This window comes from Vulpes lagopus, chromosome 10, assembly GCF_018345385.1.
Source record: "Vulpes lagopus strain Blue_001 chromosome 10, ASM1834538v1, whole genome shotgun sequence".
Lineage (NCBI taxonomy): Eukaryota > Metazoa > Chordata > Mammalia > Carnivora > Canidae > Vulpes > Vulpes lagopus.
Window position 1 is genome coordinate 61,894,265 of NC_054833.1, and position 21,929 is coordinate 61,916,193.

The 21,929-nt window shown below is 43.8% G+C and overlaps 1 protein-coding gene across 4 annotated transcripts in view; it reads left to right on the forward strand.

Annotated features, from left to right (window-relative positions):
- The window catches only part of SHISA6 (shisa family member 6), a 275,521-nt gene that overhangs the window by 59,080 nt on the left and 194,512 nt on the right, over positions 1-21,929 (forward strand). The gene's annotated exons all lie outside the window — the stretch shown is intronic.

The following is a 21,929-nucleotide window of genomic DNA, read 5'->3' on the forward strand; positions in this document are numbered from 1 at the left end:
CGTGGCTTTCCACCCTCAGGTCACACCGTGCATGAATTATCCTTTCTCCTCTTCTGAGCATCCTCAGTCGCCATCTCCCTGTCGGTCCCCTCCTCCCTGCCTCCAACAGCTGGGGGAAGCTTCTAGAAACATCCTCCACATTGGCTAGTTTCTTCGTGGGTCTGGGGGCCTCCTTGAACATCACATCTCATGGAGGAGTGTAGTGACTCCCCACACGGGTTCCAGCCATCTAGATGTGTCCTTATGGATCCCCAATCAAGGTTGCGCCAGTAGAAGGGACAAGAACGTGGGTACCGCACTTCTGTGGAAAGATGCCCCCCTTAAGGGAAAGCTCTGAGCTATAGGGGTGCCCTTCCCTCTGCAGGCACTTAGGGTCTTAGAGCTGGACCCTGGGCCTGCGGTCAGAGCATCCTGAAAATGTTTGTCAGGCTCAGCGTCCTGCCAGTGGAATGTAAGAAGTGGCGGGAGCGAGATAGATTATGGAACGTTATGCTGGAAGTCACTTCTCGAGTTCATGCAGTGTAAACCTCTAATTTTACAGATGATGAATTTGCCCAAGGGCCAACAGCTAGTGAGTGGCAGACCCATGGCTGGAATCCAGGGCCTGTCCTTGCTATGCTCCCTTTTGCACACCCGCCAGAGGATATGCTGTGTATCTCCCTCTGTACACAATGGTACCCCAAATGGGCGACTTTATGCTTTGGATGGTGGTGGGGGTGTGGGGGGGGGGGCAAGAAGGGAAGCAGGTGTCCAGGAACCAGCCCGAGTAGTTTGGTGCCTCTAGAACATCTGGGCTGGTCCAAGGCCTCTTTTGCATCCAGCAGGAATGATAGCAATGCTCAGGTCCTAGGCCATCTGTACGTGGCCCCTAACCCAGCCATTTGATGGCCAGGGCCCAGAAGGCAGCCCCAAGGGTCAGTACTCTCGGTGACAGCAGCCATACCCAGGGGCTGGAGGCTGCTATAGCAGTAGCATGAGGGGGAGGGGAGGAAAAAGCAGCAGAGATTAATCCAGGTGGAGCAGAGGCAGAGGTTTGACAGTAGAGCCTCTTGATGGAAACTAGAACTTTCCACAAGCTTCTCCTGGAGTTCAGTCAGAGGCTGAGGACTCTGTCATTTCCTGGTGAGAGGTTCTGCAGCAGGGGATGTCTTCATGGGTCCTGGGGGGCCTCCTGGGAAGGAGGGGTGTGACAACCCTTCACGGGGCCGAGCAAGGCCTCATGCCGATGCAGTGCCGCAGTACACCTGCAGGCCTGCGTGGTCATGAGTGTGTGCGAGCATCGTCTCTGCTTACCTTATTGAGAGGCAGTCGGGAAACCCCATCTGCTAGAGGCTGAGCTTGGGGAGGGGAGGAGGGAATCATGTCCAGGACATGGAAGATAAGGAGTCCCTATCCATGAGTCCACTCTCCTCTTGCCTCCGATGCCTGCAGAATGAAAGCATGGAAATAAAGCTTGTTGGTGGGGCTGGCTCCTCCAAGGAGCATCCTGAGCTGGCCTTCAGGGCTCAGGGACACAAGTGGGGACAGGGAGGAGGGTTGAAGATGACAGACTCTCTCCTTCAGTGTGTTCCATTCAGTCAGATGAAGGGGATGTAGGAAGCAGGGGGTGGGAGCCCCAGAATATCAGAAAGCTGCCTGATGTGGACTGGTCTTCCACAGGTCCTGGGGAGTACTCACACCGAATGACCTGGTGCGTGCATGCATTCCCCAGACCTTCTTAATTCCTCGAAGGGAGAACTGAGAATGGAAAGCCCCCTTGAGCCTTGGGGCATGTCCTGGAAACCTTCTTGGGTGGTTTGCATTTTTCTGGGTGAGTGATGGGATCCAGACAGAGCAGCAGAAATCCCACCTGGTGACACAGGTCTCCCTTAGTTCTGGGTTTTGGCCTCATGGTGATTTTTTCCCGGCCTGCCCTGCAGGTGCTGTCCTTGCCCCTCTGCTATCAAAAGAAGGGTTTGAGCCTCCAGGGCGGGGTCTCTGCCGGGTGGGCAGGGGACCCCTATTCCCGGATGCTATGAAGGAGCCAGCAGAGAGAAGCAAGGCATGTGTGTGTGTGTGCGGGGATGGCATCCTGAGCTGATTGGAGAGGAAGTGAGGAGGGGGTGCTGGAGGCCGGGGCAGGGTGTCAGAGGAGGAGATGAGCAAAGCTGGCAGCCGAAACACAGCCCACAGTCAGTTCTGCCCTTTGGGACTGTTCTTCCTTGAGGAGGCACAGGACAGAGTGTCAGCGAGGCGTGGAGGAGAGGCGAGAAGAGCTCAGAACAGCTAAGGGGAACCTTCTGGGCTCACTTTAGGGATGATTGCTGGGGGCTCCCAGCTCTGGGCCTGTGACAGCTGTTCCTGACAGGGGCCACACTGATGTCCTGGCCCTTGGCCACTAGCAAGAGCCCCCCTCCTTCCTGCCTGGCTGCTGGCTGACCAGTCGATCAAAGACCAAAGGGAACCAAGAACAGGTTCTTGTGGTGATGGTCAAGTTCTCAGACCATGCGTGTCCATGGACAGCCGTGTTGTTCAGCCTTTACATGCTTCAGAGAGGCACAGGCCCGGATGTCACCTCCGCCTGTGGTGGTGGGGCCCTCGGGGCTCTCCCATGTATGTCACATCTCCTCTCTGGTTATACAAAGCACTTGCCAGCACTTACCCTTGGGCAAGTTACTAATATCTTTTGTGGTTCGTGTCATATGAAAACCAGAGTACCTAAGACCAACCTCGTTGGGGGTATATTGTTTGCATTGGATGGTGAATTGCCAGCATTCGGGAAAATTTGCTATTTTATGGATCTCCAGCCAGCCCTAACTGTGAATCCATATTCATGGACGTGCTGTGAGCTAACCGATGGCGCCCCTGGACCTCTTCAAATTCATGTTCATATTCAACAGGTAAGGGACCCAAGATTCAGTGAGTTTAAGGAAATGTCCAAGATCCGTTGGCAATGCACAGGATAGGGATGAACAGAGCTAAAAGAAACCAGCCAAAAAGCAGCTCATGCCCCTAGGTGTTGAGGGGGGCAGGAAAGCCCTAAGCCAGGTGACAACGTCTGGGACCCTTCACAGATTCTGCATGGTCAGCTGGAATCAGCTCATGAAGCCTCTTTGGGATTACCCGCGATACCACTTTAATGGAGAGGTCCCCCCCACCGTGGAATGCATCTGAAAACCCCCTGGAAGTTTCTCTCTTTTTTGACAGTCCGATTTTGGATTGACGGGTAGCTCTACCCTTCCGTCAATCTAGATGGTCTTCTGTGTGGTTGAAGGTGGGTCAGAGCATCATCTGCGCTCTGGCCCTCTGGGGAATGAGCCAGAGTGGAGGAGGCAGGTGACCTCCTGCAGCCTACTGTCTGGGTGTGGGGCTGTCCCCTCTGCTCACGTGTGTCGGGAGGCATTCCTGGTGGGCAGCTGGCAGTCTCCAGGCCACCACACAACTGTGCACACCCGTCTTCTTACAAACAGAAGGCTCAGCCCTGCCCCAAGGAAAGCCAACCAAAGTCTCGTCACTTGGCACATCCAGCCCTGGGTTCAGGGTCCCTGGACCTGGAGCACTTCTCCTTTCCCAAGGTCTGGATGAGTCTGCTCATAGTCCAGAGGTCTAGACACATGATCCAAGCCCTCCCCATTACTGCAGCCCTTCCTCTGCCCCGTCTACTCCCTTCCTGTCTCCACACAATATACAGTGGTGACACAGAGTCAGGGAAAAAAAATCACAAGAACAAGTTCTACTCAGAAAAGGGAAGAAGGGGAGACCAGAGCTGGTCCATAGCTGTGATGGGACTCTACTGGGTAGGAATCATGAAGAGCCTTTGCCTTGGGAGTGGGGCAGGTTTCCGATTGAGACCTTGATTCTACCCTCTGGGAAGAACTCCCTTATCCAAGGCCACATGCACTGTGACCACTGCATTTACCCCCAGACTGCTCTCCCCGCCCCCACCCCTGCCCTGGATGGGTATTCCTTATCCATTCTCCTCTGTGTTTGCACGTGAGAGTGCATTGGGCAGGGTGTTCCCTGGAGGACGGAGAGCTTTCCCGCTTGCTTCCTTGTCCACAGTCAGGGCCTTGGTGGTGGTTCAAGGCATGAAACAGTCAGGCTTTTCCAACACAGGTCCAGTGCTTTTTGGTGATGTGATTCCCACAAAAGATTTAGTAGACTTCTGGTCTACCTACGTGTTGTCCGCCCCATGTTCCAGTAACCACACTCACTAATCTTTCCTAGGGATAGTTTTTAAGTCTGCTTCATATCTTTGCTTCTTTGGACCTATATTCTCTCTTTCCTCTCAGTGGTGGCTGTCTTCTTCGGGGCATCTGCAACAGTAGTTAGGTGGGAAGGAGAGGCTGCATTCTTAAGTCAATCTTTGCCAGAAGGATCGATGGTTTAGCTGGACTTAGAAGACTGAATAGCTCTTTGAGGGAGACTTTGAAGAAACCAGTCTCTCTCCTGATGTGCAGGCTGGAGTAGCAGATGGCTTTCCCAACCCTGTGTCTCCCCACCCTTGTTTCTGGAAAATTTTTCTATCCCTCCCCCATTTGCAAAATAACTATTAAGGCGGTGCCATAATGCTTAGTGCTGTATGCTCTATGTCAGTTAGAATCTAAGTTGCTTTAAGAAAGAATCCATAAAATGTAACGGAACAGCTCCAACAAATGACTTGTTGCTCACATCGTTAAATTTCTGATCCAGGTGAAGGTTTGGGGTCCCTGGCTTCCTTTCATTTTGTTTCTCTGCCTTCATGAAGTCTTTCTCCTGGTCTACACAGCCAGCGCGGGGCTCCAGCCCAGTTTCCCAGCTTATACTCAGAAGAAGGGAAGCCTGAGTGGGGAGGGATGCAGGTTCACCATCTTTCAGGCTCCAGACAAGAAGTGGCACAGGGTGCTCTTGTCACCTTCCTTAGGTCAGATTTTTGGCTCATGGCCACAGTGGGTGGCAGTGGACCTGTGTGTCAGGCCGCAGTTCTCCCACGGAACGTGGGGGGAGTGGATCTTCATGGACAGTTAGCAGTCCCCATTTTTCAGGCTATTTGTGCCAAGTCTGTGCCTCATAGAGTTTACCTTGAAGTGAGGAGGTGAAAAACAGATTCTTTTTTTTTTTTTAATTTTATTTATTTATTTGACAGAGAGAGCAAGAGAGCACAAGAAGGGGGAATGGCAGAGGGAGAGGGGGAAGCAGACTGCCCGCTGAGCAGGGAGCCCTACGTTGGGGTTTGATCCCAGGACCCCAGGATCATGGCCTGAGCCAAAGGCAGATGCTTAATCAACTGAGCAACCCAGGTGCCTGCCCCCCAATACTCAGATTCTTAATATAACTTCACCTCATGCTACATGCTGCCTGTAGAAAAATATTGGGGGAATGGGGCTTAGGTATACGGAGTGGCCAAAACAGGTTCTGACACGGAGTTAGATGACCCTGATGGGTCCTGGTCCACGCCCCCAATTTACAGATGAGAATAAATTAGGTAAAATTATTATACAATTTTTAATGTTAACAAGCAAATGAAAGAGGCGTTCTTGAAAAAGGACACGTTTTGTTCTTGTTCTCCTGGTGCCTTCAAGTCGTCCAGCAGACTGAGCTGTCTTGAGAGTCTGCCTTAGGGTGAGGTAAGGACGGAGGCACGAGGGAGTTAGATGTGCAGGTTATTAGTTTTATCATGGAAGCGGGGTGGGGGCCCCCAGAAAGCCTCATCCAAGCTCTAGTTTTACAGACCGAGAAACCTGAAATCCAGAGAGAGTAGTCATCTGCTCTGAATTTCACTCAGGCTCCTGGCAGATCCTGTCTAGGCAGAGATGCTGAATGGAGATGACACAGCTAGAGGGACAAGTCTGCCTGAATTCCATCACCTTGACCCCAACACACATGGCTGCCTGTGCCCTGCCCTCACGCCCCATCCCCTACAAGCATACCTCGGTGCAGCCAAATGACTTTTCCAGGAGCAGGATTTTCTCCTCTCTACACCCAAGGCCACAAGGCCACTGTGGGCGCCCTCTCATCCTCCCGTCTCTAAAGCCAAACATCTCAGGCTTCCCGAGTCTAATTTGCTAATTAGCATTCATTAATGAAATTAGCATTTCATTAAATATACTCACTGACCCCCCTGCCCCCAGATAACGGTGCTCGCCTGTGGTGGCTAAGCCCCCTCATTTCACAAGCTGATCCGAAAAGCAATCAGGTTTGTCCAGCGTGATTTGTTCTCTCATGAAGAAACTCTGTGATCTCAACAGCTGATCTTTGCCCCAGGCTCAGGCTGCAGCCAACCCTGTTTGATAAGTGGCCCCAGTGGGGGTCATCTGTGAAGGGGACAGCAGACAACCTTTCGGAGCAGGGACCTGAGGGCCCAAGCGACAAATGAGTTCAGGAAACATGTAGGCTGTCTCTTCCATACCTTAACTTGATCCTGAGCTTCCAAAGATTGGTCCCGGCTGCTGAAGCACCAGCTGTCCACGGGGGAGTTCTTGAAACGAGTGTTTGATGGCAGAGATCATGCGCAACTGGCTTTCGTCATTTAGGGACAATCAGATGCTAGTTGGTTCCTATTGCAAATTGGTTTGTGCAGTAACTTGGATTGACTCACTGGATTGTTTCTTACCCTGAACCCGTGTCTCTTCTACCCTGAACCCATTTTATTAGTGATCTGTCCATTGTGTTTCATCTTCGGAGGCAGGAGGACACCTGTGTGCCTGGGCGGGGTCATTCCCTGGGGTCTCTCGCTTTTTTTTCCCCCTGGGGTGGGGGCTCACTCTCTGATGCCTTGTTGTGTTCACTTCTGATGCTGGGTTTTTACTCCCTTGGGCATGACCCCTGGATTCTGCTAACTGACCGTGCCCTGAAGCATCATCGATGTATAGCGTGGCTTGTCCATAGCTTTAGTTCTTCATTAAATCAGGGGTACAGGGACGCCTGGCAGTTGAGCGTCTGCCTTTGGCCCACAGCATGATCCTGGGATCGAGTCCTGTGTCAGGCTCCCCACAGGGAGCCTGCTTCTCCCTCTGTCTGTGTCTCTGCCTCTCTCTGTGTCTCTCATGAATAAATAAATAAAATCTTAAAAAAAAAGGCATTAAAAATCGATCGATCAATCAATCAATCAATCAATCAGGGGTACAGACGCTCCTTCTGCAAGCATCTGCTGTGCCCCGGATTTGGGGGATGACTTCCTTAATTCCCTTTACCAGCACTGCTTCTTACCCTATTCTGTAGTTCTTTCCAACATAGATGGGTGCCCGTGCTCTGTCTGGGTTTTGGATTTCCCTTCCCTATTTCCACATGCAGAACAGAAATGTCAGGAGAAGAGGTTTGTTCATTCATTCGTTCACTCAGACATGTCAAGGCATTGCCCTCTGCGTGGCCAAAGCTGGGCTCCAACATTCTCCAGCTTCTGGGTAGGGGGAGGGGAAGAGGAACTTCTGTGCCTCTGGCTCCAGACCAGAAGTAGCATGGAGTACTCTCGCCACTCTCCTCGAGTAAGATGCAGGTGCCTGGGCACACCTAATGGCAAGGGAGGCTGGGACATGGAAAATGCAGCGCCCCTGGCCACCTGCATGTCGGGATGCTGTCCTCCTGTGGAAAATGGGGGGAATGGATTGCCATCCCCATCACCTTGGCTGTCTGCAAAATGTCTGTGCCATCCTGAAGTTTCCTTGACTTGAAGAGGTAGACAAATGTTCCTGTTCATAATGTAACTTCACATAATGACGCCGGGTGCCAGGCACCGCTTTAGGCCCGAGACTTAGCTGAGCCAGCACAACAAAGTCTGCGACCTCATCACGGCACTGCCATTGGCTCAAGTCAATGAACAACACATAGATAATTCAGTGCATAATGCAACTTCACATAAGGGCAAGGCCTACAGAAGAAAATAGTGCAGGTAAGGGGTACAGGATGACCAGAACTGCTGCTTAGGAGGGTCAAGAACAGAGGCAGGGAATGCAAAACATTCAAGGGGACACCTGGGTGGCTCAGTGGTTAAGGGCATGATCCCAAGGTCCTGGGATCGAGTCCTGCATCGGGCTCCCTGCAGGGAGCTTGCTTCTCCCTCTGCCTGTGTCTTTGACTCTCTCTTTGTGTTTCTCATGAATAAATAAATAAAAATCTTTTTAAAAAAATAGCAGAACTCTGACACATTCTGAGAAATTCCAAAACTTCATGTTTAGAGGACTAATTTGGATAGTTCCTTCATGGTCAGTAGCCTCCTGGATAAAGTGCACCAGTTTTAATGTCATTTTCTCATAGAACTAGGTGTCCTATACTTTATGTATTTTCTAAATTCATAATTGCTGCTTTTGTCTATTGATTTTCCTCTCTTGATTTCCTTGAGAAATCCTGGTTTCCTGATTCAAGAGCTTAGTGTATTACCATACTTTTTGTTGTTGTTGTTTAATAATGAAATTATACGAACCTATGAGTTTCCTTCTTACTACAGCTTTTGCCATATTCCATAATTTTTGCCATGCATTATTTGCATTGTCACAATTTTTAAATAGTCTGTAATTACAATTTGGTTCCCTCTTGAATCCAAAAGTTTTTGAGATCATTTTTCTTCCCCTGAAAATAGCATCCGCTACAGTTCTGGAAATGCATACAGCTTATAAATGGATAAATTAAAGAGCAAAACCTTCCCCCACCCCTCCGTCAGTCCTTAGGAATGGATACTTCCAACAGTTTGGCACACATCCAAATAGACCTTGAGCAAACACATGTAAAATGATATACTGCAAGCATATGCGATTTGTTAAAATGAGATAATATGCATGCCCCCCAAATCCTTTATTTATTCAACAATAAGCTGTGGCAGTATCTGAAGATCTGTCTCAGTCTCTTAAAATGACTATATTATAATATGGAATGCATTTTAATCATTCCCCTACTCATGCGCATCTAGGAGACCGAGATTGTCTATTTCTTAAATGTCTTTCTTCCTCATGCACTCATGCCATGATTTCTGCAGGAATACTAGGCCAAAATGATGCCCATTTTTCCTTTGCATACGTAAAGGCGTTAGTATGCTTCCATGCTGGCTGCCAAACAAATAAACAGAAATAGCCATCTGGGGAACCTGGTTGAGCATCTGCCTTGGGCTCAGGGTGTGATCCCAGGGTCCTGGGATCTAGTCCCACACTGGGCTCCCCACAGGGAGGCTGCTTCTCTCTCTGCCTGTGTCTGCCTCTCTGTGTCTCTCCTGAATAAATAAGTAAATCTTAAAAAAAAAGAAAAGAAAAAGAAACAACCATATGATTTAAAACATTTACTGATTTCCATGGTTAAAATAAAGTAGGTACCCACTGCCCTCGATCGAAGGAGAGTATGTCCCAAGACACGCCCCCCTCCAGTGGATTCCTAAAACCATGGATAGTACTGACCCCTATCTATATCATATTTTTTCCAATGCATGCATATCTATGATAAGGTTTAACCTCATTGGTTTGGCACAGTAAGAGATTAACAACTGTAACTCATAATAAAGTCGAACACCTGTAACGATGGACTCTAATAAAACTTATGTGAACATGGTCTCTTCTCAGTATCTTACTGTAGTATACGAGCCCTTCTTGTGAGGGTGTGAGATGATAAGATGCCTACGTGATGAGACGGAGTGAGGTGGATTGTGATGTGGTCTTAGGCTCCATGACCTGACTGTATGTCGGAAGGAAGGTGAACTGCTTCCTGACCACCTTTGTGAATAATTGAAACCATGGATTGGAGATGGGGAGGAGGTGGTAGGGAATAACTGTACTGCCATCATGGCCAACTTTGAGATAGGACGGCTCTCAGAAAACCCCAGATTGATTATTTGATTATTTATTTATTTATTTATTTATTTATGATTTTAATTTTTTTTTAAAGATTTTATGTACTTGTTCATGAGAGACACAGAGAGAGAGGCCAAGACACAGGCAGAGGGAGAAACAGGTTCCAAGCAGGCAGCCCAATGTGGGACTTGATCCTAGGACCCCGGATCGTGCTTTGAGCCAAAGGCAGACAGACAGACGTTCAACCACCGAGCCACTCAGGTGTTCCAACCCCTGAATATTTAACTATGGTTTCTTGAGAGTGGGTATAAGGCAGTTCGGGCTGATTCTAGCATATCACTAGGAGAAGCCAAAATGCCTCCAGAATCATTATGCTTGCTCTTGTGTGTGATAATGCACTTCTCCATATAACTTAAATAACCTGAATATTAAGACTCCCCCTCCCCCCATTTGATAGATTAAAAGTTGTATTTCATTCTATTTAGTTAGCATTCTATGTGCTCAATGCCGCTTTATTTCTTCAATGAATTGCTTATTTATGTGATTTCCTTTTTTTTTTTTTAACATTCAGTGACATTTTAATTGAGCATCTTCTGCATACTATCCATTCCTCTAGCTGCTGGGGATATAAGAGTAAGCAAGACAGATTCTGTTCTCTGCACTAGTCAGTGTTTATGTTCTAGGGAACAAGACAGATGAAATTATCACACATTGGAAATAAACTACGAAATTAACAACCAGGCAGCTAAGCAAGAAAGTAAGTACCTGCCTTTTGCTGTCACATTTGGGGAAGGCCTCTCTGGAGAGGCAGGGTTTTAGCTGAGACCTAAATGGCTAGGGAGAGAGCACAAATTGGAGACTGGAGATTAGCGGTGGGATCCATAATCTTTCCAAATAGCAGCAACAGTGTGCAAAATCCTAGGGAGCACAGAGATGGAGGAGGAGGAGAGAGAAGGACCAGGCCAGGCCCTGGAAGGGAACTGGATTTTATTCTAAATGAGTGGTTATCTACTGCTTTAAGTGGAGAATCAATTTTATTGAAAATAAAAATATAAAAATCCCTTTTGTGGCCAGACAGAATATGGATTATAGGGAGATAAGAGAGGAATCTGGGAGCCAGGTAAGAGGCTATTGGTAATATTCACCTATTGACAAGTAATGATGTTCTGGACCAGAATCATCATGTTGCACAACTCCAGGGGGAGCTATTCAGACTGCATTCTGCGCTTTGCTCTCACTGGCAGCCCTGTGGGTGGAAGTGACTGGTTTTTTTCCCCCTCATTGATCTCATTGATGTTTAGCTATCTTCTGGGTAGCAGATACCCTTTGGTTCCTATATATACTGCAAATATTGTTTTCACAGTTGGTTGTAACCTATTGCATGATTCGGAGTATCAAAATTTCAAATTTTCAGGAAGGCAATTTGTCCATCTTTTTTCTTTTATTGCTTCTGAGCTTCCTTATTTACCATTTAGGGGAGATATTCCCTTTTACGAATTTATAAGGCACACTTTCTTTCCATATTTTTAAAAAGATTTTATTTATTTATTCATGAGAGACACACAGAGAGAGGCAGAGACACAGGCAGAGGGAAAAGCAGGGTCCATGTAGAGAGTCCGATGTGGGACTCGATCCTGGAACCCCAGGATCATGCCCTGGGCCGAAGGCGGGCACCAAACCCCTGAGCCACCCAGAGATACCCTCTTTCCAGATTTAGATTGAGAGAAAAAAAAACCCACCGAATTTATTTTCATTGTTTTTTTAAAGATTTTATTTATTTGAGGGGGGGTGCAGGAGAGAGAGCATAAGTGGGAGGGCAGGGCATAGAGAGAGGGAAAGAGAGAAGCAGGATCCCAGGTCCCTGAGATCATGACCTGAGCCAAAGGCAGATGCTTAACCATCTGAGCCACCCAGGTGCCCCCAAACCCTTGGATTTTAAAATGAATCTGGAAATGACTTCGGTGTATAAATAAGATAGAGAACTTCTATTGTGTGTATTTTTTTTCTGTGAACCTTGATGTCATTCCATGCTGCTTTTAAAGTTGGGGCTCTGTACGATATTTTGCTATCTTGGAGATGCAAATTTCCCATGATCATGTTCTGTTACAGAGTGTAGTGGTGGTTTGTGTGCATTCACTTGCCATTGATAACTTATGTAAGCCACTTGTCACGTTCTGTTTTTAAAGAATGAGATTTTTTTTTTTTTTTTTTTTTAAGAAAAGACCATTTGGGGGAGAACTGGCATTTTAGATGCTTTCACATTTCCTGTCCAGTAACCTGGTATGCATTTTGGTTTTCCAGACTCTTCCTTCTTTGACTTTTTTTTTAAATTTAATTTTATTTATTTATGATAGGCACACAGTGAGAGAGAGAGAGAGATGCAGAGACATAGGCAGAGGGAGAAGCAGGCTCTATGCACCGGGAGCCTGACGTGGGATTCAATCCCGAGTCTCCAGGATCGCGCCCTGGGCCAAAGGCAGGCGCCAAACCGCTGCGCCACCCAGGGATCCCTTCTTTGACTTTCTTTAGCAAAGTTTACGTAGTTTCTTATCACAGGGTTCTGATACTTCATTTGTGTCTTATTACAAAACATGTCATCATTTTGGTTATTAAATAAATGGGCTTATTTTTCACTGGCTTTTGCCAGGATATAGGAAAGATATTTTGCTATGCTTTTCTTCTATCTGTTCACTGTGTTGGATTTTCTCACTATGTTTTAATTGCGGTTCAGTTAATGGCCTTAGATTTTCTGCGTGATTATATCATCTACAAATAATGACAATTAGGGACGCCTGGGTGGTTGAGCATCTGCCTTAGGCTCAGGTCGTGATCCCGGGGTTTGGGATCGAGTCCCACATCATTCCCCACCAGGAGCCTCCTTCTCCCTCTGCCTATGTCTCTGCCTCTCTCTGTATGTGTCTCTCATGAATAAATAAATAAAATCTTTTTTAAAAATGACAGTTAAACCACTTTTATTTCAATATTTGTTTCTCTTACTGCTTTTCTTTAGTACATTGATTGTAACTTCTTTTTAAAAAGATAAATAATTATGGTGGTAACAGGTGCTCCTTACAGAAATATCTTTTGGGATTTGTCATTAAGATAAACCTTTTGCTTTCAGGTTAGTGAAAAATGACTTTTTTAAAAAATGACTTTTTCTACACCTAGGACGACAGTCATATGCTTTTTCTTTTATACTAATGTCATGAATTATATAACTTACTTTGTTTTTTCCACTGTTGAGCTTCCCTGCGTTCCTGGAATAAATTCACCGTGGCCTTTATGCTTTATTGTATTATTATGCTGAGATTTAGTTTGCTAACGTCTAATTTAGATTTTTTTTTTTTACGTTGAAATTTACAAATGAGATTGGTTTGAAACTTTCATTTTTCTTAATATCTTTGCTTGGTTTTGGTATGAGAAACCAAACAGAGCCTGACACTTCTCTTGTACTTATTACAAGGCATTTATCATTTAGACTCAAAGAACGATTGAAAAAAATTTTTTAGTCTTTTTCTCTGCTCTGATGTGTTTTAGATAACAGAGAAGTTATGTATTATTTAAAAGTTGGATCAAACTAGGTCATAAAATGATCTGGGCATCTGTTCACTGTTCTATTGTTATTGGTGGGTTAGTTTTTATTATATCCAGAGCCAGTTGTGTCTATTTCATACAATTTTTAAAAGCTTATTAGTATAGGGGCACCTGGGTGGCTCAGTGGTTGAGCGGCTGCCTTGGGCTCAGTGGTTGAGCATCTGCCTTTGGCTCAGGACTTGCCTGGGATTAAGTCCCGCATCAGGCTCCCCACAGGGAGCCTGCTTCTCCCTCTGTCTGTGTCTCTGCCCCTCTCTCTGTGTCTCTCACAAATAAATAAATAAATAAATAAATAAATAAATAATAAATAAATAAATAAAATCATTAAAAAATAAAATTAAATAAAAATAGAAAAATATTCCAGATAGCCATTGTTTTGGTCATTGTTAAATTGCTAACTTATTAATATTTAATTTTGATTTGAGGATGAGCCTCTTGTATGACTTCTACTTTGTGAGGTTTATCAAGATTTTCTTTGTGGCTTAGTGACTGATTTTCCTAAATACTTCATGGATATTTGGGATAAATATATTTAAGGTTTGATTGCTATCCATGCACATTTATAAGTTTCATTATGCATGATGTGTATATCCTATGTATTTCTTTCTGTCTTAGAGTTTTAAAACCCTGGTGAATTAGTTATATTTTTCACCATGATTGTGGTTTATTCAAACTCCCTTTTATTTTGTTGCATTTTGCTTTCAATATTTCTCCGGTGTATTTCCTTTTCTTAAAATAAAAAAATCAGGATTGCTATCATTTCTTTGGTCCGTAGTTTTTACCAAAACATAGTATTTTTTGTCTCTTTGCTGCCTTTTTTTTTTTACTCTGTATTATCTGTTATCTGATATTATCTGATAGAATATTCCCCAGTCCTGATTCCTTATTAATAATAAGTGCATAGTTTGTCTTTGGTTCTTTGTTTTCTGCCTTTCTCTGTTATTTTGTTTTTTGAATATGTATGTGTACATATATACATATATGTGTATATAATTTGTTCATGTTTGTGTTTATGTCTTAAAAGTCTTTGAAACAAATAATTGAACAGGTTTCATAGCCACAGTATAATTATTTAAATTTTCTCTATTCACTGGTTTCTTTGCTAGCCTGCTTGCCTTCCTTCCTTGTTTTTTTTGGGGGTGGGGTGGGGCGGGGGATGAGGGATTGAGTCTCTCTTTTTAAAAGCAGGTGGAGTATTTAGGTGGCAAGCCTATGAGTGTATTTCTGAAAAATGTCTTTACTTCACTATTCTAGATTTTAACCGAATTTGGTTTTTATAGTTTTATTATGGAAAAATTGCAAACATACACAGATGCAGAGAACTGCATGACAAAACCCTTGTCTGGGTCTCCCAGCTACTCCTGTTGTACCCCGCCTGCCCCCACGCCCGCCTCGCACTCCCACCCAGGATTCTTCTGAAGCAAGTCCCAGAGATCATATCATTTCATCCCTAAAGAGTAAATATTTCAGTTGAGCATTTTACTTCTGAGAGGTAGTAAGATAAAGACCTTCTTTGGGAAACAAGCACAATGCCGTTATCCTCCTAAAAATTCAACATCACTTCCTTAACACATTTAAATTAGATTCAAATCATTTGAACTTCAGCACTTTGAAGTTACTGCTCCATTGTTTTCTCACACCTCGTTTTGCAGTCAAGAAGTAGAATATCAAGTTCTCTTTGTAAATTAACTTGGCTTTTTTGAAAGCTGGCAATATTTGATTTTTTTGGACTTGGGATTCACATATGTCACATCCCTCCTTATTTCCTGAGCTCTGACCACACTGGCTTTCTTATAGTTTCCTAACATGCTGTGCCACAGGACCTCTGCACAGGTGCTTCCCTCTTCTTAGAATGCTGTTGTGCAAATACTCCATCCTGCCACTTGCTGCTTAAGTAAATCTCAATGTCCTTTGGATGTGAACATGCTGAGCTTGCTCCCTGGGGGTCTTCCTGACACTGCTATAGTATTATTCACTTATACTTCATCCTCTTATCAGAATTACAATTGCACATCTAGTGTGTCCTTTTGGGAACAATGTCCATTTTTCCTGGTACACCACAAGATTAGCTCTATAAGGGCAGGGACTGTACCTATATTGTTCCTCATTGCATTTCCTGAACTTAGCATGGTGCTTTGCACACAGTAGGCGGTCAATAAACATCCATCAAAGAATAGAATGTGTGAACTGCCTCGGTGAATGAGTGATGACTATCTTCCCAAGGTACTCATTGTATCTTTATTATACACATACTTTAGCTTTGGATTTTTTTTTTCATTCTTTCATACAGTTTCTTTGCTTCTGGAATTCTCAGTAGATGGATGCCAGATTTTATTCAATGCATCTACAATGGCCTTTTGCTTTTCTCTCACAATTTTCTTTCTTTCTTTTTTTTTTTTTTTAAAGATTTTATTTATTTATTCATGGAGACACAGAGGGAGGAGCAGAGGCACAGGCAGAGGGAGAAGCAGGCTCCATGCAGGGAGCCTGATGTGGGACTCAATCCCGAGACTCCAGGATCACATCCTGAGCTGAAGGCAGGCCCTTAACCGCTGAGCCACCCAGGCATCCCACAATTTTAATTTCTGACTCTTGTCTCTATAGTTTAGTAAATTAAACTTCAGCCTTGCATTAGCTATCCTGGCACCGCTGCTGGCTCTTCCTCAGGTTGTTGTTGCCCTTGTTGTTATGTTTTATTTTCCAGGAAATTAACTTCTTTTTCATGACGATGAGTGCTTGCTTGTTTAATTATTTATTTTATCTTATTTTACTTAATTTTTTAGAGACAGAATCTGCACGTGAACCATTGAGGCAGGAGACAGAGGGTGAGGGAAAGAGAGAATCCCAAATAGACTCCATGCCCAGCGTGGAGGCTGACACGGGGCTCGATCTCATGACTCCGAGATAATGATCTGAACCGAAATCAAGAGTTAGTCTCTCTGTGTGTGTCTTTCATGAATAAATAAAACCTTAAAAAAAACAAAGTGAGATTCTTAACCGTCTGAGCCCCCCAGGCGCCCCATTTACAGTTATTTTTATATGTATGATGTGCTCTCAGATATACTCGGAGGGAACTAATTTAATTTATTTTAAAGTTGCTTATTGTTTTTGAAGTTAGCTGTTTTTATGAATCCTTTGGTGTGTTTAGCCCACTCCTTTTTTTTTCATGCTACTGTTCTTTTCCTTGAAAGGTTGGCAATTAAGGATCACCTTCCCACTTTTAAGATCAACACTCTCATGTAAGAAAGTCATGTGTGTCTGAGTCCCCTTTGCAACAGGAAGGGAAATGAATGACATGATGGCTCTGTGATTATTCAATGGATTTTTCCACGTGTGGGGATATAAGAATTATTTGAAATGTATTCATCAATCCATTAAAATACTTCATTGATGTTAATTGAGTAGGTGCTGCATCTTTAGGTACTGAAGACAGAAATCTGAGTACGTTTCTATTCTTTCTTTTTTTTTTTTTAATCAGGGCAGCAAAGGAGGGAAAAAGTGCAGGTGAATAGATGGGTTCCAGTAACAGCAGTGTTAAAGCAATCCTGATAATGGATTGCCTAGAAACACTAGAAAGCAAGAGCTTAGGCAAATTCTGAAGTATGGGAAAAGGAGTGGAAGTAGTTATTTTCTCTTTATGTCCCTAGTGCTAGAACATAGTCAGTACTCGATACTAAAAATTTTTCATACATTTTTTTCTGGAAGTGTATTGGCACACTCTGTAAGTGTCAAGGGTGCTTCTTTCTTTCTTTCTTTTTTTAAGATTGTATTTTTCATTATCTTTGCCTTTTCCTCGTGTCACAAGATGGTTGCCATAGCGCCAGCCTCATGCTTTCATTCAAGGCACGGACAATGGAGATAAAGGCTGATTTATTTTATCAACACATATCCTCGATCTCAGGAAAGCTAACACAGCCCCAGGAAGTTCCCAGTCACATCTTGTAGCCCAGCCCTACACAATATGGCCACTCCTGGCTGCAAGTGAGGCCAGGAAAGGGAATGATTAGCTTTCCCAGATTCTTTGGAAAAGGCAGGCAAAAGAGAAGGAAGATGAGAGTAGTAAGTTCCAGGTTGGCAGCCAATAAGATTGATCAAAGATTCGATATTTTGCATGGTAGATCTTTCTCCGTCCTCTAACTTCCAACCTATGGTTTAATATCTAAAGGGCATCTAGGTCTTGTCTTCTTAGCTAGTCAGAAAGCATTATTTACTCAACTTATTTTTAATGTAATTCTTTTCTTTTTTTTTTTTTAAGATTTTATTTATTTATTCATGAGAGACACAGAGAAAGAGGCAGAGACACAGACAGAGGGAGAAGCAGACTATCACCAGGGAGCTCGATGTGGGACTCGATCCCAGGGCCCCAGGGTCACGCTGTGAGCCAGAGGCAGACACTCAACTGCTGAGCCACCGAGGCGTCCCTGTAATTATTTTCATTTTGAGTTTAACTCTACCATCTTGCTATTTGTTTTCGTTCTGGCCTCTCTGGTTTTGGTCTTTGGTTCCCCCTCTCCTTTGTGTTTTTTTTGGCTTAAATCAAGTTCTGTTGTTTTGTTCTTTGCTATTCTTTTCTATCCTATTTCTTCTAGAGTTTTGTTTTGTTTTGCTTTTTCCAGATAGACATCTTTAAATAATTTCTGTGTGTGGTTGCTCTGGGCATTCCAATATACCTCTTTAACTTATCAGTGTCTACCACTACCATGAGTTAATCTTATACCCTTCATGTATAATGTAAGCTCTTTATAATAATAAACTCCTTTATGCTTCTTTCATCCTTTTGTCTCTTGGTGACATGAATTTTACTTTTATGTATATTCTCCACTCCATGCTACATTGTTTTATTTTTACTTCAGTCAATTAAAGAATGCAACAGAAGAAAGAAAAATACGTCTTTTTGCATTTTGCCTATTTACTGTTTCTAGGGCTTACTGCCCCTGGAGTTTGAAATTTCTGCTTAGTACTTTGGTAGAATGACATTTTCTTTTCTTTTTCTCTTCTTTTCTTTCTTTCTTTCTTTCTTTTTTTTTTTTTTTTTGAAGATTTTATGTATGTATTCATGAGAGACACGGAGAGAGTCAGACACAGGCAAAGGGAGAAGCAGGCTCCCTGCAGGGAGCCCGATGCGGGACTGGATCCCAGGACTCCGGGATCAGGCCGTGAGCCAAAGGCAGACGCTCAACCACTGAGGCACCCAGGCATCCCTAAAGTCTATGCTTTTATCAGATTTTCTTAGTTTGTACCTCATGTCCTTTCCTTGCTCCAGAATCCCCTGTAATTGTCAGGTGTCCTTAGTCTGTGACCGCTTCTCAGACTTTCCTTCCTTGGATGCCTCTGGCAGTTTCGAGAAGGCCAGGTTGGGCATTTCGTATTATGTCACTCAAATGGCATTTGTCAGGTGCTTTTCTTAGGACTAGACTGGGGTTGTGTGTTTCGTAGGGGAAGGCCACAGAGGTCAAGGCTCGTTTTCCTCCCATCAAATCAAGGGTCTGCACGATTACTGGGAGTCCTGATGTCGATGTAAATCTTGATCACCTGGCATCATAGGTAGTGTCCGTGTGGCTTCTCCACTGTAAAGTGATTTTTTCCCATCTTCTTCTACTGTATTCTGTGTGAGGAAGTCACTCTCTTGGTGAAGCCCACATTTAAGAAATCGGATTTGTGGGGCACCTGCTGGCTCATTTGGTACAGCATAAGACTCTCAATCTTGGGGTTGTGAGTTAGAGCCCTGTGTGGGATGTAGACATGACTTAAAAATAAAATCTTTGAGAGAAAAAAAAAGAAATGAAACTTATGTTACACTGTTTGGGGATTTTGAGAGTCGAATATCTCCATTAACAGTTTCAGAATCTTCTGTGCGGGAGATTTGTCTCTTCTCCATTTATATCAATACAGACTTAGGGATATTTATTTCATACTTTGGGTTATAACCCAGTGCTATGTTATTTTCTTGGTCCGATTGTTTTACCTTCTTGGTGGTCATTTTTAAAAGGTATGTACTGTTTATGGGACTCTAGGTTGGTGTTATTTTTAAGTTTGAGCACTTTATTTTTTTTATGATTTATTCATTTTAGAGATAGCAAGTGCGCGAGTGGAGGAGGGACAGAGATGAAGGAGAGAGAATCTCAAGGAGGCTCTGTACTGAGCACCGAGCCTGACGCAAGGCTCAATTCCATGGCCCTGAGATCATGACCTGAGTCAAAACCAAGAGTCGAATGCTTAACCGACTGCCCCAGGCACCTCAAGTTTGAACACTTTAAAAATATTATCTATCGTCATGGCATCCAGTGTTTCTCAGTAAAATCAACAGTAATCTTCCTTTTTTTTTTTCTTTTATAAGTGATCTATCATTTTCCCCCTCTGACTGCTTTTAAAGGTCTTTTTCTTAAGTTTTTGGGTTTTAGCAGCTTGATGAAGATGTGTCTATTTTTGTTTTTGGTTTTTTTTGGATTTATAAATTTATTCTGCCAGAGGGCACTGAACTTCTTGTATAGGTGTTTTTTTTTTTTTTTAAATCAAATCTGGAAAAATGTAGCTGATATTTATCCTTTTTTTTATTCCCTGCCCTATTCTCTCATCTCTCCTTTGTGGACTCCAATCGCATAGGTGATAGTTTGCTTGAATTCCACATGTAATTGAGATGCTTTTTTTTTTAAAGCTTTTCCCTCTGTTTTCAGATTAGATCATTTACCATGCTCTGTCTTCAAGTTCACTGGCCAATTCTGTTTGTATGTCCAGTCTGCTATTAAGCACAACCCTTTTTTTTTTTTTTTTCCATTTGTAGAATTTCCTTTGGCTCCTTGATTTTAGAGTTTCCATTTCTCTGCTGAGATTTTCTTTTCTTTCTTTCTATTTTTTAAAGATTTTATTTATTTATTTGACAGAGAGAACATGCAGGAGGGGCAGCAGGCAGAGGGTGGGGGAGAAGCAGGCTCCCCCCAGTACCCTGAGATCATGACATGAGCCAAAGGCAGACACTTAGTTGAGCTGCCAAGGTACCCCTCTGCTGAGATTTTCATCTATTCACTCATTATCACTCTGTTTTTCCTCAGTATTGAAACATTTATAATAGCTGTTTGAAAGTCTTTATTTTAAAGTTTGGCAGCATCTTGGGACCCCCAGGTGGCTCAGTGGTTGAGCATCTGCCTTTGGCTCAGGTCATGATCCCAGGGCCCTGGGATCGAGTCCCGCATCAGGCTCCCCGCAGGGAGGCTGCTTCTCCCTCTGCCTGTGTCTCTGCCTCTCTCTGTCTCTCTCATGAATAAGTAAAATCTTAAAAAAAAAAAATAGAAAGCTAGGTGAGCATGGGCCTCATCTCGTACATTTCTCTAGGACTGAAACGGAGGCCTCGTACTTTGTTCACTTTTATAGTTGCTTACAGCAGGAAGGCTAGGCTGGTATTAACTGCTTCATTATGGTCCTCATTTGTGTTTTATCAGGCTCAATTGTAGTTTAAATTTTTTATCTCATATGTGTTTTTAAGTGTTTTTAAGATTTTTTATGCTTTTTTCTCTCTCCCCCTCCCCACTGTTCCTGCTGTTTCTGGGCATAGGCTTAGATTTCATTTAGGTTTAGGGTCTTTCTTTCCTTTTTCTTTCTTTCTTCTTTCTTTCTTTCCTTTCTTTCCTTTCTTTCTTTCTTTCTTTCTTTCTTTCTTTCTTTCTTTCTTTCTTCTTTCTTCCTTTTTTTTCTTTCTTTTAGAATATTTTTCTTTATTTAGAGAGAAGAAGTGTGAACAGGGAGAAGGGCAGAGGAAGAGGGAGAGAGACGTGGGGCTTGATTTCACGACCCTGAGATCATGACCTAAGCCGAAACCTAGAGTCAGATGTTCAACTGACTCAGCCACCTCATAGGTTTTGGGTTTTCTTCTTTGTTTTGTTTTGTTTTGTTGTTTATTTTTCACAGTTCCCAGATCTCTTTTGAAACTTGCCATCTTTTTTTAAAAAAATATTTTATTTATTTGAGAAAGAGAAACAGAGATGGTGGCAGAGATAGTGAGAGACAGCAGGAGCAAGGAGGAGAGGGAGAAGCAAGCTCACTACTGAGCAGGGAGCCCAATGCAGGACTCCATCCCAGTACCTCAGGATCATGACCTGAGCCAAAGGCAGATGCTTAACCACTGAGCCACCAGGTGTCCCTGAGACTTGCCATCTTGTCACTCATTATATTCAATTTGTTCTGAAGATTCTTTAACACATTACAGAGTGTCTTTTTTGTTATAACAAAACCCAGGTCATTTCTGGAATTGCTTCCTTTAGCTAATCTGTCTCTTAAACGTTGGTTAAACATTCTTTGCATTTATGGTGATTCTTTTACTACATCCTGGATGTTGTGCATGATGCATTGTAGAGACTCTGAATTGTGTTATCATCTTCCCAAGAGTGTTCTTTCTTGTTCCAGCAGCTAGATAGGTTGCTGGTGGATCATGAACTTGGGGAAGCTCAGTGAGCTTCCATGGGCAAGTCCCTCTTGGTTTTGCCCTTAATTCGAGTCTCCTGTTACATTAAAAATTATGAGATGTTTACCAAGTTTCTCTGACCTGGTGGGACTCACATTATAAATTCAAAGCCCCCTGAGGTGGGTGGGCTGCAGCTGAAACCTGCTCACCTC